The sequence below is a fragment of the Culex pipiens genome, unplaced genomic scaffold, assembly GCF_016801865.2.
Source record: "Culex pipiens pallens isolate TS unplaced genomic scaffold, TS_CPP_V2 Cpp_Un0015, whole genome shotgun sequence".
NCBI classification, from domain to species: Eukaryota; Metazoa; Arthropoda; class Insecta; order Diptera; family Culicidae; genus Culex; species Culex pipiens.
In genome coordinates this window covers 1-14,040 of record NW_026292832.1, presented here as the reverse complement: position 1 = coordinate 14,040, position 14,040 = coordinate 1, and the positions used below count along the sequence as shown (strand labels likewise).

Here is a 14,040-nt window from a genome sequence, read left to right as displayed (position 1 = left end):
TTTTGCCCCCTGATTTTTCAGACCAATTTTTAAGGGGGGGGGGGGGCACCAAACACTTTGAAAAATATTTGCAACGGCCTTATTTAGCACTATTTAAAATTATTTTGAATTATTTGAATTACTAAGAATTATATAGAATTATTATTTTGCGTAAAAGAGGTTTTGGGTGACTCACCACACATAACCTTCGGACGTCTTGAAATGAGCAGAGACTTGCAACAGGGACCACAAAAGACCCGGGGTTGTTAAAGTGGATTGCTTTGCTTTTTTTAGAATCATTTACAATTATTCAAAATTAGTTAGAATTATTCAAAATTATTCAGAATTCTTTAGAATTGTTTAGAATTATTCAAAATTATTCAGAATTCGTTATAATTATTAAGAATTATTTAGATTTTTTTGAATTATTAAGAATTTTTTACAATTATTCGGAATTATTTAAATTATTTAGAGTTATTTAGAATTATTTAGAATTATTTAGAATGATTTAGATTTATTTAGAATTATTTAGAATTTTTAGAATTATTTAGAATTATTTAGAATTATTTAGAATTATTTAGAATTATTTAGAATTATTTAGAATTATTTAGAATTATTTAGAATTATTTAGAATTATTTAGAATTATTTAGAATGATTTAGATTTATTTAGAATCATTTAGAATTATTTAGAATTATTTAGAATTATTTAGAATTATTTAGAATTATTTAGAATTATTTAGAATTATTTAGAATTATTTAGAATTATTTAGAATTATTTAGAAATATTTAGAATTATTCAGAATTATTTAGAATTATTTAGAATTATTTAGATTTATTTAGAATGATTTAGAATTATATAGAATTATTTAGAATTATTAGGAATTAATCAATCTCACATTTTAAAAAGAGCAACATTAATTTTTTATGTGCATATGCTTTTTAATTGCAAATTAGTTTTTGATTTTTTAGATATACAATTTCAATATTTTTGAAAAATTAGATTAAAAAACACATTTTCGTGACAGAATATTTTTCCACACTTTGGTGTTAATTTCTAAAATTTAAATAAATGTTTGAGAAATGTTGTTTTTTGTGACAAAGTTAATGAAAATTTGTATTTTCTATAAGTTTCTTATTTTCTAGGTAGTCTTCATCATCATTCCCAACTTTGCTGAAGATCTCAAGAACCTTCCGAAGATATTGATTTTCTAATATTAGCATACCTTTTAGCCATAGTTTCAGACAAAAAGTGTCAGCCAATTAAAAAAAATACAAATGAAATCCAGTTCCAGTTATTGTAGAGAATTGCATTGTCATCACTATCGATTTTTTTTATTGGATCACGCGTTCTCGAGCACCTTCTTTATTTTGAAAAGTATTTAATTTTTTATTAATCAAGACTGTTCAAATAAAAATTGTTGTACTAAACAGTCCAACTTTTTCGCTTTTAATCACTTAATTAGAATTTCAAAATAAGCGTCCAATCAGCGAACACACTCTACGACCCAAACGGCACTTGTACGGGAAACTTCCAAAATTAATAAATTAATAAGGTTAATACATTTTTATTTGTACTTTAAATTTTCAAAAAATCTTTTTCCTACAACCACTGAGTCTCGATTTCTGCGTAGGGCAAACAAAAACCAACCAAATTGAACCTGTCAAAGCCGCAGTCAAAAATGCAACAGCAAACATACTTTACCTCTTCACCGCACATTCAGAGAAGCTCCCAGCCCTGCGATAAGGAGGTGGCAGAGAGGGGGAGGGGGCTTTATGAGTAAGACATTTCGTGGCGCCTGATTCTGAATTGCCATGATCCGCACGATCATTTCTGGTAACCCTTGGCACACCACAATTCAAATTCAAAATTCAAATTTAAACAATTCAATATTATTTAGAAAAATTTAAAATTTGCAAAATAATAAACGATGAAGAAATTTTGTTTTCTCTTAAATCATTTTTTTTTTATTTCAATTTCAACCCAAACCGTTTGATCACACTCTAATTCGGTTTCACATCAGAGGCACCCCATCGAGAGGGATGGAAAGGGGCAGCCAACAGCGGTGGCAATGATGACGGCGCGACAGATCGTGCGCCCAGACTAAGCTGACAGGTGGCATTTAGCAGCTCGTTAGGCGCTATCACTTTGCGCGCCGCACGCCGTGATTAATTGAATTGTGAGCTTCTCTGCTGGGTTGCGGTTGCGGGGAGAGGGGGAGTGTGATAATTGTTGCAGCGTCAAAAAATGTAATTGTCCTGAGTATACGCTAAATTTTATGCAAACTTGATAGTTCAAATTCGAAAAACTTAAATCAACAAAGTTTCAAGGAATTTTACACAAATTTTCTGATATTTTTTCAATTTTCGAGATTTGAAAACTTCTGCGAATCAAGATTTGCCTTCTAGTAATTACTTGAAATGAACACCAGATGGCACATAGGTTGTTTTCAAACGTACTTCATCATTAAGAATTTTTTTAAATAAATTTAAGTAAAGTCAAAGTTCCAAATGTTGAAACTCCAGCCACATCACCCAGAGTGCGCGCGCGCGGCCTTAATAGAATTAAATCAAATAAACCCTCCACCCAGGTCGGGCCCGATTATCCACTCAACAACTTCACCACAACACACCACGACAGTCAGCTGTAAATAGCAAAGATTCAACTCGCTTCAGCCTGGCCATTATAACCGAGGTTTAGCGTGTCAATAAACCGAAACTGTTGGGCGATTTGTGAACTTCCCGCACAGACACAAACGATTTTGTCGCACCAAAAACAATATTTCAGTGAAACCCCGATGGTTTGGCCACATTCTGATTGATACTTGAAAATTTGGAAACTGGAAGTCAAAAAAAGATCTTAAAACTATTATTTTTGACACTGCGCTCTCTCAAACTGTCAAACGGGCACCAAAACAAGTCAGACAGTAACCAACTTGTCAAACTAAAAAGTGACGTTTGGTATTGATTGTTAATGAAACACATTTTTATTTTTAAGATCTCGTTACTATAGAAGTGACATTTCATCTCCCGTAACGCAAAAATTTGGATCTTTTTACCCCTTTCTTTCTCCTCTCGTAAATAAATTTGCATCCTCCTCCCTTACTGCGTTACGTAATAAAAGATCGCTCCCTTTTAATTGACATTTTCAAAACAAAACAGTTCTGTTCCAAAAGTGTCAAATTAATTCTGCATTTGTTTGGACAACCATGTAACTGTCAAAGTGTGACCGGATCTGACAGCTGTCAAACTCAACAGTAAAAGCTGTCCAATAACCGGGATCCAACGGTGACAAACTTCCCCAGCCGACGACGCCTAGTCACTCGCAGCTGACAAATCAGACCTCTTCGGGGGCCATGCCAAGCCGGGTCGAGGTCCGGGGGCCTGAATCCCGAAAAAAACAGTGGGAGAATAAAAAAACCAGTATTTGTACGCCGGCCGCAAACCATCCACGAGAGTGGGTGACACTCTGTTAAGTGGGTACTCCACACACACACACACACAATATTTGTCTCGCGTGATCATTTTTATGAATGAACCACGCGGTTGTTTACACTTTTGATTTCCCCCTCGCCAACGGGGTTGTGATCCCCCTCCGGTATCACCGAGAGAATAGTGTCCGGATTTCAGCACCGACTTAAAGTTGTGAATTTGAGCGGTTCTTTTTTACCGTGTCCGTCAATAAATTGAGTTGGTGCAATCTCCGCGGCAGTACATTAACAAATGGGTGAATGTTCGCCATCTTGGTTAAGGTGGTGAGAGAAGGGGGGCACAACCGACGCCATTGCGGGGCTTTTTGACAGTTGGGGTGAGGGCAAAACGGGCCGGTCATAGAGAGTTTGTTGAGTTGTTTTCTGTTGTTCTGTTGTTCTGTTGTTCTGTTGGTCTGTTGTTCTGTTGTTCTGTTGTTCTGTTGTTCTGTTGTTCTGTTGTTCTGTTGTTCTGTTGTTCTATTGTTCTAAGTCAGAAATTTGAAAAAAAAAAACTTCTATCAAGTGCTCATTTCACCCCAAAACATGCTTCGATAGGTGTCTCTACATTCACCCCGGTGAGATCTTCCTACATTGACAGGTCCCAAGTAGCTAGAGTGGTGGAGAGTGCCACTTTTTGTCTACTATACAATATTCCGGGGTGCGCGCGCGCGCAAAAGTGAAGTGCGAGAGCGGAGAGATAATCAAACTGCCTTATCCGGACCACGTGGAGGCGCACACGGCGAATCGTAAAAGCATTACCTCATTGCCTGGCCAAAAACGCGTTTCGTGGGTTTATGTAGGACTTTGGCTTTTCTACGAGGGGGGATAAGGGGGGGGACACTGCACACAACACATCTTGGACACAATTTGTTCGACGGAAGAAAACTATTGAGCCGTGGTGTGGCGAAACCCAGAATCCCATTTCCGATCCAAGTTTTGCTGAAATGTGCATAAACAAGGCATGATTAATGACAGTTTGCTCAAAGTTTGGGGAAACCGCAGATGAGCTATGGATCTGACAGGGACGTAGCGAGGATCTCAGGAAATGTTGACTTATGTCAGATACAGTGAAGATTCGATTATCCAGACAGCTTGATAGATTCTAATTTATCGTTCTCGTTTATCCGGAGTAATCATTATCTGGAATACTGCCATACATGAGTCCCAATTGTTCAGAAGTGTCGATTTCTGCTTATCTGGGAAGTCCTTATTATCCGGAAGTCACGACTATCCGTATGTTCTTTATGCAAGGTTCTAAAAATCTCAATTATCCAGAAGATTTGACTATCTTCCACATTTCTGGAAGCCTCAATACTCTAGAATTCGATTGAATTCCAAGAAGTACTCAACTGCTCAGCATCCGGATAATCGAATCCGCACTGTCCTACCAAGATGCCTCCATCCCTGAGCGTCAGAGACTTTCCTTCCGGCGACATTCCGTTGTCTTCGAGGTTTTCGTCGGCGTCGTCTTCGGCGTACAGCATTTGTGGCACGCAATTTGAATTATTTTCTTGCAGTTTATCTTCCGGCCCTGCGGCAACAGTGTTGCCAAGCAAAAATGTGCAAGGCTCCCCCCACTGCCGGGATAGTGGGCATGGTTTTGGCATTGAAAATTCAATCGCAATAATTTATGACCTTACGCATCCGGCTTTTCTGGTAAAAGAAGGGGGGAAAAGCCGGCGACCATTTTGTGTTGTGTTCAAAAGTGTTCAACGGGAACCAATTTGGCTTTCTTTGGCTTCAATTGGGTTTTTTAAGAAAAAAGGAAACTGTCGGAAAAGTGTCGTTCTGGAAAATTCCTTTTTTGTCATGTTTGATTTTTTTGGCCAAGTCATACAACATTTTGAGGAAAAACTAAACTCAAATCAGCAAAAAGCTAACGAAATGCTTACTTGAGAGATCACGCTCTCAGGATTCAAGATAACGCAAATAGACGAACACATTATCATAACGGACGAAAATCCAACAGTCGGCAAGTTGGAAAATAAAGCTGACGGTGGATTCAGACAAGATGTCATCAGCTGAAAATGAAACTCGACAAAAACGGAAAAAAAGAGTTAAGTTATTTCAATATTTCATTTTGTATATGGTTATAATAATTGATTAAAAAAGGCTAAATCCACCATTAGCTGCTTCGTGACTTCCTGAAATTTTCTGGCATTTAAATAAATATGTTTTACTCATAGTATAAGACAGGGTTGATAGATGTTCATAAATTCGCCCGTGTGGATCAATCGGACCGCGCACTGGACTCACAATCCAGAGGTCGCCGGTTCGAATCCCGCGGCGGGCGCTCTAAAATTCTTTGTGTAAATATGGGTATTCGGCGCCGTCGCTCCGTGCAATACTTTCATACACTTAGGAGCCCAGGGCGGCGAAGTCCTTGTAGATAAAAAGGAAGACACTAGTGGTTGGTACTAGCAATGGTGGCCGACAGCTATAAAGTCAACTTCGTTTTTTTTTATAGATGTTCATAATTCATGGCTCATCCAAATGGTTTTACCACGTTCGTCTTTCCAGCGGGTCACAAGAAATTAAAAACATGGTAATCTTCCAAAATTTAGCAAAATTTGAAGCGATTTTTAATTTTGTATTTTACAAGACTTCATAAAATTTTACCGGCTGGTCATACGAAATAGACTTGTGAACATTAGACAATCTGTGTCTTGAGAAGGGGTTTTTTTATGGATTTTTAAATCGATTTGATGGCTTCGGCAAAGTTGTAGTTTCAAAAGAAACTACTTGAAAAAAACATCCGGATTTCCTTACTAAATATTGAAACTCAAAAAAATAATTTTCGAAATAAGCCGGACTCCAAACTCGATTATCAGCAGGCTTTGGAAAAAATTCACTTTGAATAATCGAATCACAAAAAAAAATGTTTAATAAACTATAATATCAAGTGAAATCCAGAATGGCGGCCAAAATGGTGGATATGAAATATTGAAAAAATCATTTTGTAATTCATGGGAAATCCACTATTCAAATTTGACAAAAATGGGATCGCAAAAGATGGGGTTGATGGTAAAAGTAAAAAGAAATTTAAAAAATGCAAAAACGCCTTTGTTCGTGATTTGTGATTCTATTATCCGAAGTCCCATAAAAACTTTCGGATAATCGAGTCCGGACTGCGTATGTTTAAATTAACCTCTTATTTCGGACATTTTCAAATGCTGGGTTAGAGTTCAAAAGTACAAATTTGTTTTAAAAGTTTCACTATTTAACATTAAAAATCGAACCATGTTACCGAGATATGAAAAGTTGAAAAAGAGGGCTGAAAAGATGACACTAAATATTTTTTTCACAAAATTTAGACTGTGTGAGACTTTTATTATAAATTGCAACAAACTGATCATTTTTGAAAACGTGGAGAATTATTCAACCATAAAAGTACCTTTCTTATTATTATTTCTAACAATATCCGATAATTCGTAAAAATGCAAGCGAACACCATTCTTTTGAACATTTTTTTATTTTACTTTACTTTTTTAAACTATCAAAAAGTTAATAAATTCACACAAGAAAATCAATTTTTATAGTTTTTGTCCCGCTACTCTTTGATGGGTGAAAAGAAAAAGAAAAATTTCAAGTTTCAAGCTCAACTTTCTAACTATAAACACAAAAATTAAGAAAAATGCTAAATACATTTCATTTGTTCAGAATATTTTTTGCAAGGTTTTTGTTCTTTTCCAAATAACAAATTAGCTTTTTCTCCTGGTTGGAATACGTTACACATATTTGACTGAATCTAAGCGATGCATATTAACCGTCTACTAACCATCTTTATTTTTTTATTTTTTTTATTTTTCCCGTGTTTAGGAGGACATTTTGAGCAACTTTTGCTCAAGGAAAAACTTTACTTCTCTTGTTTTATGTGTTTCTCGTTTCATTTTTAGTATTTTAATTTGGAACTATCTTGTTTGTTTTTTTTTTTTTTTTTTTGTTGTTGGTAGTATTGGCCTATTTTATCACATTTTGCTTAACTTTTTTTTCATGTTTTTACAGTCATTTTTAAAATGTTTTGCTTGTTTTTCACATTTTTTGGTACAGAATGGCACCATTATCATTTAAATTGTAAAAAAATACGTAGAGGCATAGTTGGGAAACTACAAAAATTACTGCATACTTATTTTAACTTAAAATATAGGAAATGCTAGTGAAAAATACAGCCAAAGTTGACCACTAAAATTGGCAAAGTCACATAAAACAAGTCAAACTTTCAACCCTAGAGATAAAAAATTGGTTGAAAAATAGAATTTTGGCGATTTTTTAAATCGAAGCCCGTCTAGAGGTGGGGTTAGGTTGCAGAGTGTTAAATTTAATAAGTGTTCAGTAGGGTGCCCAAAAAAGGACCCCCTGCTCCACAAGCGGAAAATGGTTTTTAAGGTTATTTTAAGCATCTGTGCAAATTTTGAGCAAAATTGGTTGAGATTAACCCATTGATACCCGAGCCTAAAGTTGGTTTTAAATCGCTAATAACTTTTCAGGATCGAGTTTTACAGTTTTGGTATGTTGTACAAAGTTTCAGAGCATTAAATTTACATTAAAAATCTCACTTTTGAGAATATTAGGATGGAAGTAGCGCAGACCAAACCGTAAGAAACATGGATTTTCCATACATTTTTTCGATTTTTCCCATACAAACTTCACCTCCGAGTATCAATGAGTAAATGATGACCGATTTTGCTCATATTTGGCTCAGTTTCCTAAAATAGGTCAAGGAACAATATTCAGCTTGTGGAGCGAGGTTTTGAGAAAAGTCCCATATTCTGGGCACCCTAGTGTTCAGTGATTTGTTAAAATTTGAGTATTTCTTTTTTATGCTTCTTTAATTATTAAAAAACCATTAAAAGGTGTAAAAATCACCAAACATTATTTTTCTATTTTTTGGAAAAGTATTTGGAAAAAATCATAAAATTGCAGAAAATTCAAGGTTTGAGAGTTCAACATGTTTTATGTGACTTTGCAAATGTTTAAAAAATGTTTATTTAGGGCTGCAAAGCAAAAATAATCATACACTCAACCCCCGGTTGATCATTTTTTAGTTAAACAAAAAAGTGACACCGTTTTTTTTTTTGACAACAGTTGCACTATGGTACATTGGGTGGCCAAGTTTCAAAAAAGTGACCTTCTCCAAATATTTTTTGGTATTTTTTTCTCGAAAGTAAACATTCTAACTAAGAAAAATCCAAATTTTCAAAGCTCTAAGTTTGTTCATTACGGAGATACGCAAGCTGAAAGTCAAAAAATGGAGTAAAAAACTAGCGTTTTTCGTAAAAAAGGCTGATTGTTTAATTTTAACATAGCTCAGCCATTTTAAATATTTTATTAGGACAAATATACATCGTTGGAAAGGTAATGAGATAAGCTTTGAAACTTTTAATAGATAAAATGTTGTTTCCAAACCAAAAACTGAAGTTTTCATCGAATAACTGGAGCATTTTTTTGACAAATCATATTTTTTTTTTTTGTTTTTTTTTTTTTTTGTACTTTTTTTGCTAACCGATGCTAAACATGAAACTAAGATCACTTGAAAGATTGGATTATAATCTAACATTGCTGAAATTTCCAGCCTGCGATTTTTTGCGTTTTCGGAGATATGCCATTTTGAACATTCAAGTTTTATCAAAATTTGCTGCAATCTGCATATGGGTCATTCCATCTGAAGCGGAACAGCATTTGAAAATTACCCTCTCCGATCCTGCTCAAATTTGGCAGGGCTGTTGATACTATCAAAACATGCAAGAATCCCGAATTTCATCCAAATCGGACCACCCCCTCCATTATTGTACCTCCCCAAAAAATCGACTTTTTGGCGATTTTTGATCAAATCTCCTAGTTTCAATCGACGATAACTCAGGATCTACAAATCTTAGAGGGTCGGTCTTAGACTCAATTCCGAAGGAAATCGAACGTAGAATCCATTTCCGTGATCAAAATGTTGATTAATGTATTGTTTCTACCTGTATTGCGCAATTGAAAACTTTAAACGGCCGTATCTCAAAACACCCCAACTTATTTTTTTTATTTGACCTCACCATCGTGTTCCCCGGCCAATTCTACATAAGAATCACTTATCGACAGAAATGAATATGTTTCGTTCCAGAGATATCGAATTTTAAAGTTTTGTGTTTTCGAGATTACCTACATCAGCTTCATTCACCGCATCTGCTTCAAGCACACAGGCGGGCTGATCAATATCTGCTACCTGTTAATTTATTGAAATAATATTTCATCATAAATAATCTTTATCAAATTAGGCAAAAATTAACTGTATAACACTGTAGGAATCTGGAGTTTAATCGCGAATGTTTATCTGCTCAAAAAAATAATGAAGTGAATTTCTGTGCTAACCCACAGGACAGAGCAGTAACGACACACAGTAAAGTCAGAATTGGATTCCGACGGAGAGAGCAGGAAAATGCAATTAATCTTGTTAGTAACACTGAACAATAAGTGCACGATACATTATTAAGTAAATAATATGAATTAAAATGAATAAAATTTGTTGACACGTTGTACTCTAGTGAAGGACGATCACAAGGAGTAGGAAAAGAATTTTTGGAAAGTATAAAACTGAAAAATGTAAGAAAATCACAAAGTTGTTTTTCTTCTTCTATCATTTTTTGATTTTTGGAACACAATACGACTGCTGTTCTCACGTATAAGGATTTTTTTTTTTAATTAAATGTACCTTGACCAAAATCATCTTTTAATCAAATGGAGCTGGCTCACATTATAAAAATTGATTTAATATGATCAATCTATTAAACCATAAATAGAATTTGCCAAATTATGGTAAAGTGACAATAATAAACTATAATAATAATAATAATAATAATAATAAAGCAGGTTTTGGGGTTTTTGCTGAATGGCACTATTTTGCAACCGCCCATGATAAAGGCCCTAGTCATGGCCTCGGAGGTACTCTAAAACGGTTAGCAACACGTAAAAAACGGTACATTCATAATAACCCAATAAATATTCCTTTCACAAAAATAGATTGATCAAGGTAGGGGAACAGCATCTAATTCCAGTTCCTCTAATGTTGCCATAAAGGCGCTTTGGCATTCAATTACAGCTGATTACAAACGTTTTCAACTGAAATTGAGTGATAAATAGCTCAATAAGAAGTGAACAAGCAAGTTTCTATCAAAAGTTTTGCAAAATTTGTTGTTTAAATAGTGAAAATGAGCAAATTGTACAAAACTAGGAGCGAGGACTTAACCTGCCAAACATACGAGAATTTCCCCTATTAGCCATTTGAATAAATATTTGCGTAAAATTATATAAATATAAATTAAATTAATCATCTCCCAGAACACCAGGTAGCAGTTATTGATCAGCCCGCCTGTGTGCTTCTAGCAGATGCGGCGAATGAAGCTGGTGAGGTAATCTCGAAAACACAAAACTTTAAAATTCGATATCTCTGGAACGAAACATATTCATTTCTGTCGATAAGTGATTCTTATGTAGATTTGGCCGGGGAACACGATGGTGAGGTCAAATAAAAAAAATAAGTTGGGGTGTTTTGAGATACGGCCGTTTTAAGTTTTGAATTGCGCAAAACAGGTAGAATAAATAAATTAATCAACATTTTGATCACGGAAATGGATTCTACGTCCAATTTCCTTTAAAATTGATTTTAAGACCGACCTTCTAAGATTTGTGGTTCCTGAGCTATCGCTGTTTGAAACTAGGAGATTTGATCAAAAATCGCCAAAAAGTAGATTTTTTGGGAAGGTACAAAAATGGAGGGGGTGGTCCAATTTGGATGAAATTCGGGATTCTTGCATGTTTCGACAGTATCAACAGCTCTGCCAAATTTGAGCAGGATCGGAGAGGGTAATTTTCAAATTTGCACTTTTTCGTGCACAGTTGAGATGGAATGACCCATATGCGCCCGTTTATTTCACTTGCTTTGCTACCTACTTCGTGGGCATCGTCGCTTCAAAAATCAATACCTGGTTTCAAGAAGTTCGAAATGACTTTATTGGAATTTTCTGTTGCCTACATTTAAAATTGAGTACCTTAGTCAAAATAAGGTATTCGTACCGAAGTTTCTCAAGCGAAACTGGAGAATCTCAGTTTGATACCGAAAAAAGTATTCATCAAAATGTTGACTTAGCATGATGATTTCTGCGATCAATCCATGAAACTGATCCACTTTTAAGTTCTATGTTGGTTAGTACAAAACATCATAAAAAGTACCTTTAACATATCCTGAAGCTGTCACAAACTCTAAAATCAAATGAATTTTAAGAATATGGTTTGTATTTTATCGTTTTACTTCATAATTAATATTTTGAATAAAATTATTTTTTCTGTTATTAGATTTAACAATTAAAATTTTCACAATTTATGCCCGTAAGGGTGGGGGGGGGGGGTCTCAAGTTATATGGCATGGACTCACAAAAAGAAACACACAGCAGTAAATAATAAATATTTGAATTAAAATGAATTTATTCCGCTTAACAAAATTTTGTTGGAGGGAAGGAGGAGAGGGGGGCGGGTGGTGAAAGAAAGAGGAGGGAGGGGTTGTGTCCTTAAAGTGGGGATGTATTAGCATATCCATAATTTAATAATATAAACTTGCAATACAATATATATGCAGTTCTGTTGCACTTGCAAATGTATGAAAAGACTATTTATTATAAACAATCAACTATTGAAAAACATGAAAAGTCATAAAAATCGACGTATTTCATTTCAATACCATACAATTACCCAAATTTGTATGAAAAAACATTTAAAAAGCAAAAAAAATAATTTGGCCGCCTGTTTGTATGGAGATGGCCCATAGTGAGTTGGTGTCAAACCAACGAGGTTTGAGTGTACAGTAATATCTGGAATGTCCTAGACTATGCCTCTATGCACTTTTATTTAAATGTAAGTGATAATAGTATCATTCTTTAGGCAAAATGGGCTATTATCTATTTGTTAAAACATTAGTTCAGCCATTTTTATATAAGGTATATAATTTTAATATTATCAAATAAGAATGCAACGTGCTACAAAAACTCGTTTTAAATTTAATGTAGACGATTAGACATTGAACATTGAAGATTACGTGGTAACATTATCTCTATTCTCTCGCAATTTGAATCACATTTATGTAAGAGAAGACTATTAAATCAAGTTAAACTGCATAAATGGAGCCTAACATTTCAAAAGGGCACATAACTTTTGTAAACAATAGTGTATCCCTTTCACTCAATTGACAGTTTGCATAAGGTGTGAAAGGGACACACTCTAGCCTAAAAAAGTTATGTGCCCAAATGAAACGGCAAGCACGAAATGTTCTCAAGGGACCATCCATAAACCACGTGGACACTTTAGGGGGGAGGGGGGTGGTCTGGTGGTTGTCCGATCCATACAAAAAAGTTTTTTTTGTATGAACAATTGTCCACAAGGGGGGGAGGGGGGGGGGGTTGAGATTCCCAAAAAAGTGTCCACGTGGTTTATGGATGGTCCCAATGTAGATTTTGTAAAAAGAATGCCATTTTACTCATTCTTAATGTAAACAATAATTAAAAGGCAAACATTATATGTTTACAAATCCACAATGGCCTATTGTTGCATTACCAAAAGGCTTAAATGTTATGTAAATAATGAAAACCTTGTAATTTTTAAATCTTAATCTAAAAAAGCACCCAGCTATCGAAATCAAAACTTAGATATATTTACCTTCCCTGTAAAGTCTTATGAATTGATCTCAGTTGAAAGGTTCTCCAAATCTCTGAACTGCAAATGTGTTCCTGCAGCAGAAATAATAAATTCTCATAAAACACACATTGCACACATTGAATTGAATTGAATCTGTATAAATTTCATTATTCTCGTAAATAAATTTCCATAAAAGCATAATGTACAAATGGATGAATAAACCGTTTTTCTCTTTGTCGTTGATAAAGTTAGGATTATAATTATATTTTGTACCAAAACAACACAGACTTACCTTATAATTCAATCTGATCCTGCAAAATAATGCAACTCACTGTTTCTACCTTTCGCTGTTCCAGCCGTCCCGTTACAGCAAAAGAAAAACCCAACAAACACTACAAAATCACTTTTCACACCACAGAAGCTCACACCTCCAATTATTTCGAACTGATGTTGTCAGTCTTCCACGATCGTCTGTTAGTCACTGACTAACGTTAATCTTTATCCTCTTTTTTGTAACACACACCCAAACCCTTGCGTCTCGATTGATTTCCCGTCAAACGAATCAAACGTTTTTGTGTGTTTTTCTTTTTATTAGCTTTTTTTGTCTGTCGTTTTTTTTTTTTTTTTTTCAATATTTCAAAAATCGCGAAAATCCAGCTGCTGGAGACGTCGACGACGCGTCGCAGTCAATCATGTTTCCGGCGTCGAGATTTTGTTTTTCCTTTCGCGATTGAGTTGAAAGCGCTTTCGGGGGGTTTGATTTATTTATATTGTTTTTTCAATAAATAATAAATTTAACTGCCGCGCTAATCATCGTCAGTTGGTTGTTTTTGGGGGTTTCGGTTCGAGGTTTTTCCACGCACTTTTTTATGTTTTCCTTAAATTTCCTTGATTATTGCTTTTCCAGCCAATCGACACACTGTT

At 34.9% G+C, this 14,040-nt stretch overlaps 1 protein-coding gene across 1 annotated transcript in view; it reads right to left on the bottom strand.

Moving 5' to 3' along the window:
* Window positions 1-14,034, bottom strand: part of LOC120413631 (uncharacterized) — a 59,263-nt gene extending 45,229 nt beyond the window's left edge. The window contains exon 1 of the mRNA XM_039574547.2: window positions 13,409-14,034. The gene's annotated coding sequence lies outside the window, so the exon portion shown is untranslated. The remainder of the gene's footprint in view (window positions 1-13,408) is intronic.
* Between the last annotated feature and the right edge of the window lie 6 nt (window positions 14,035-14,040).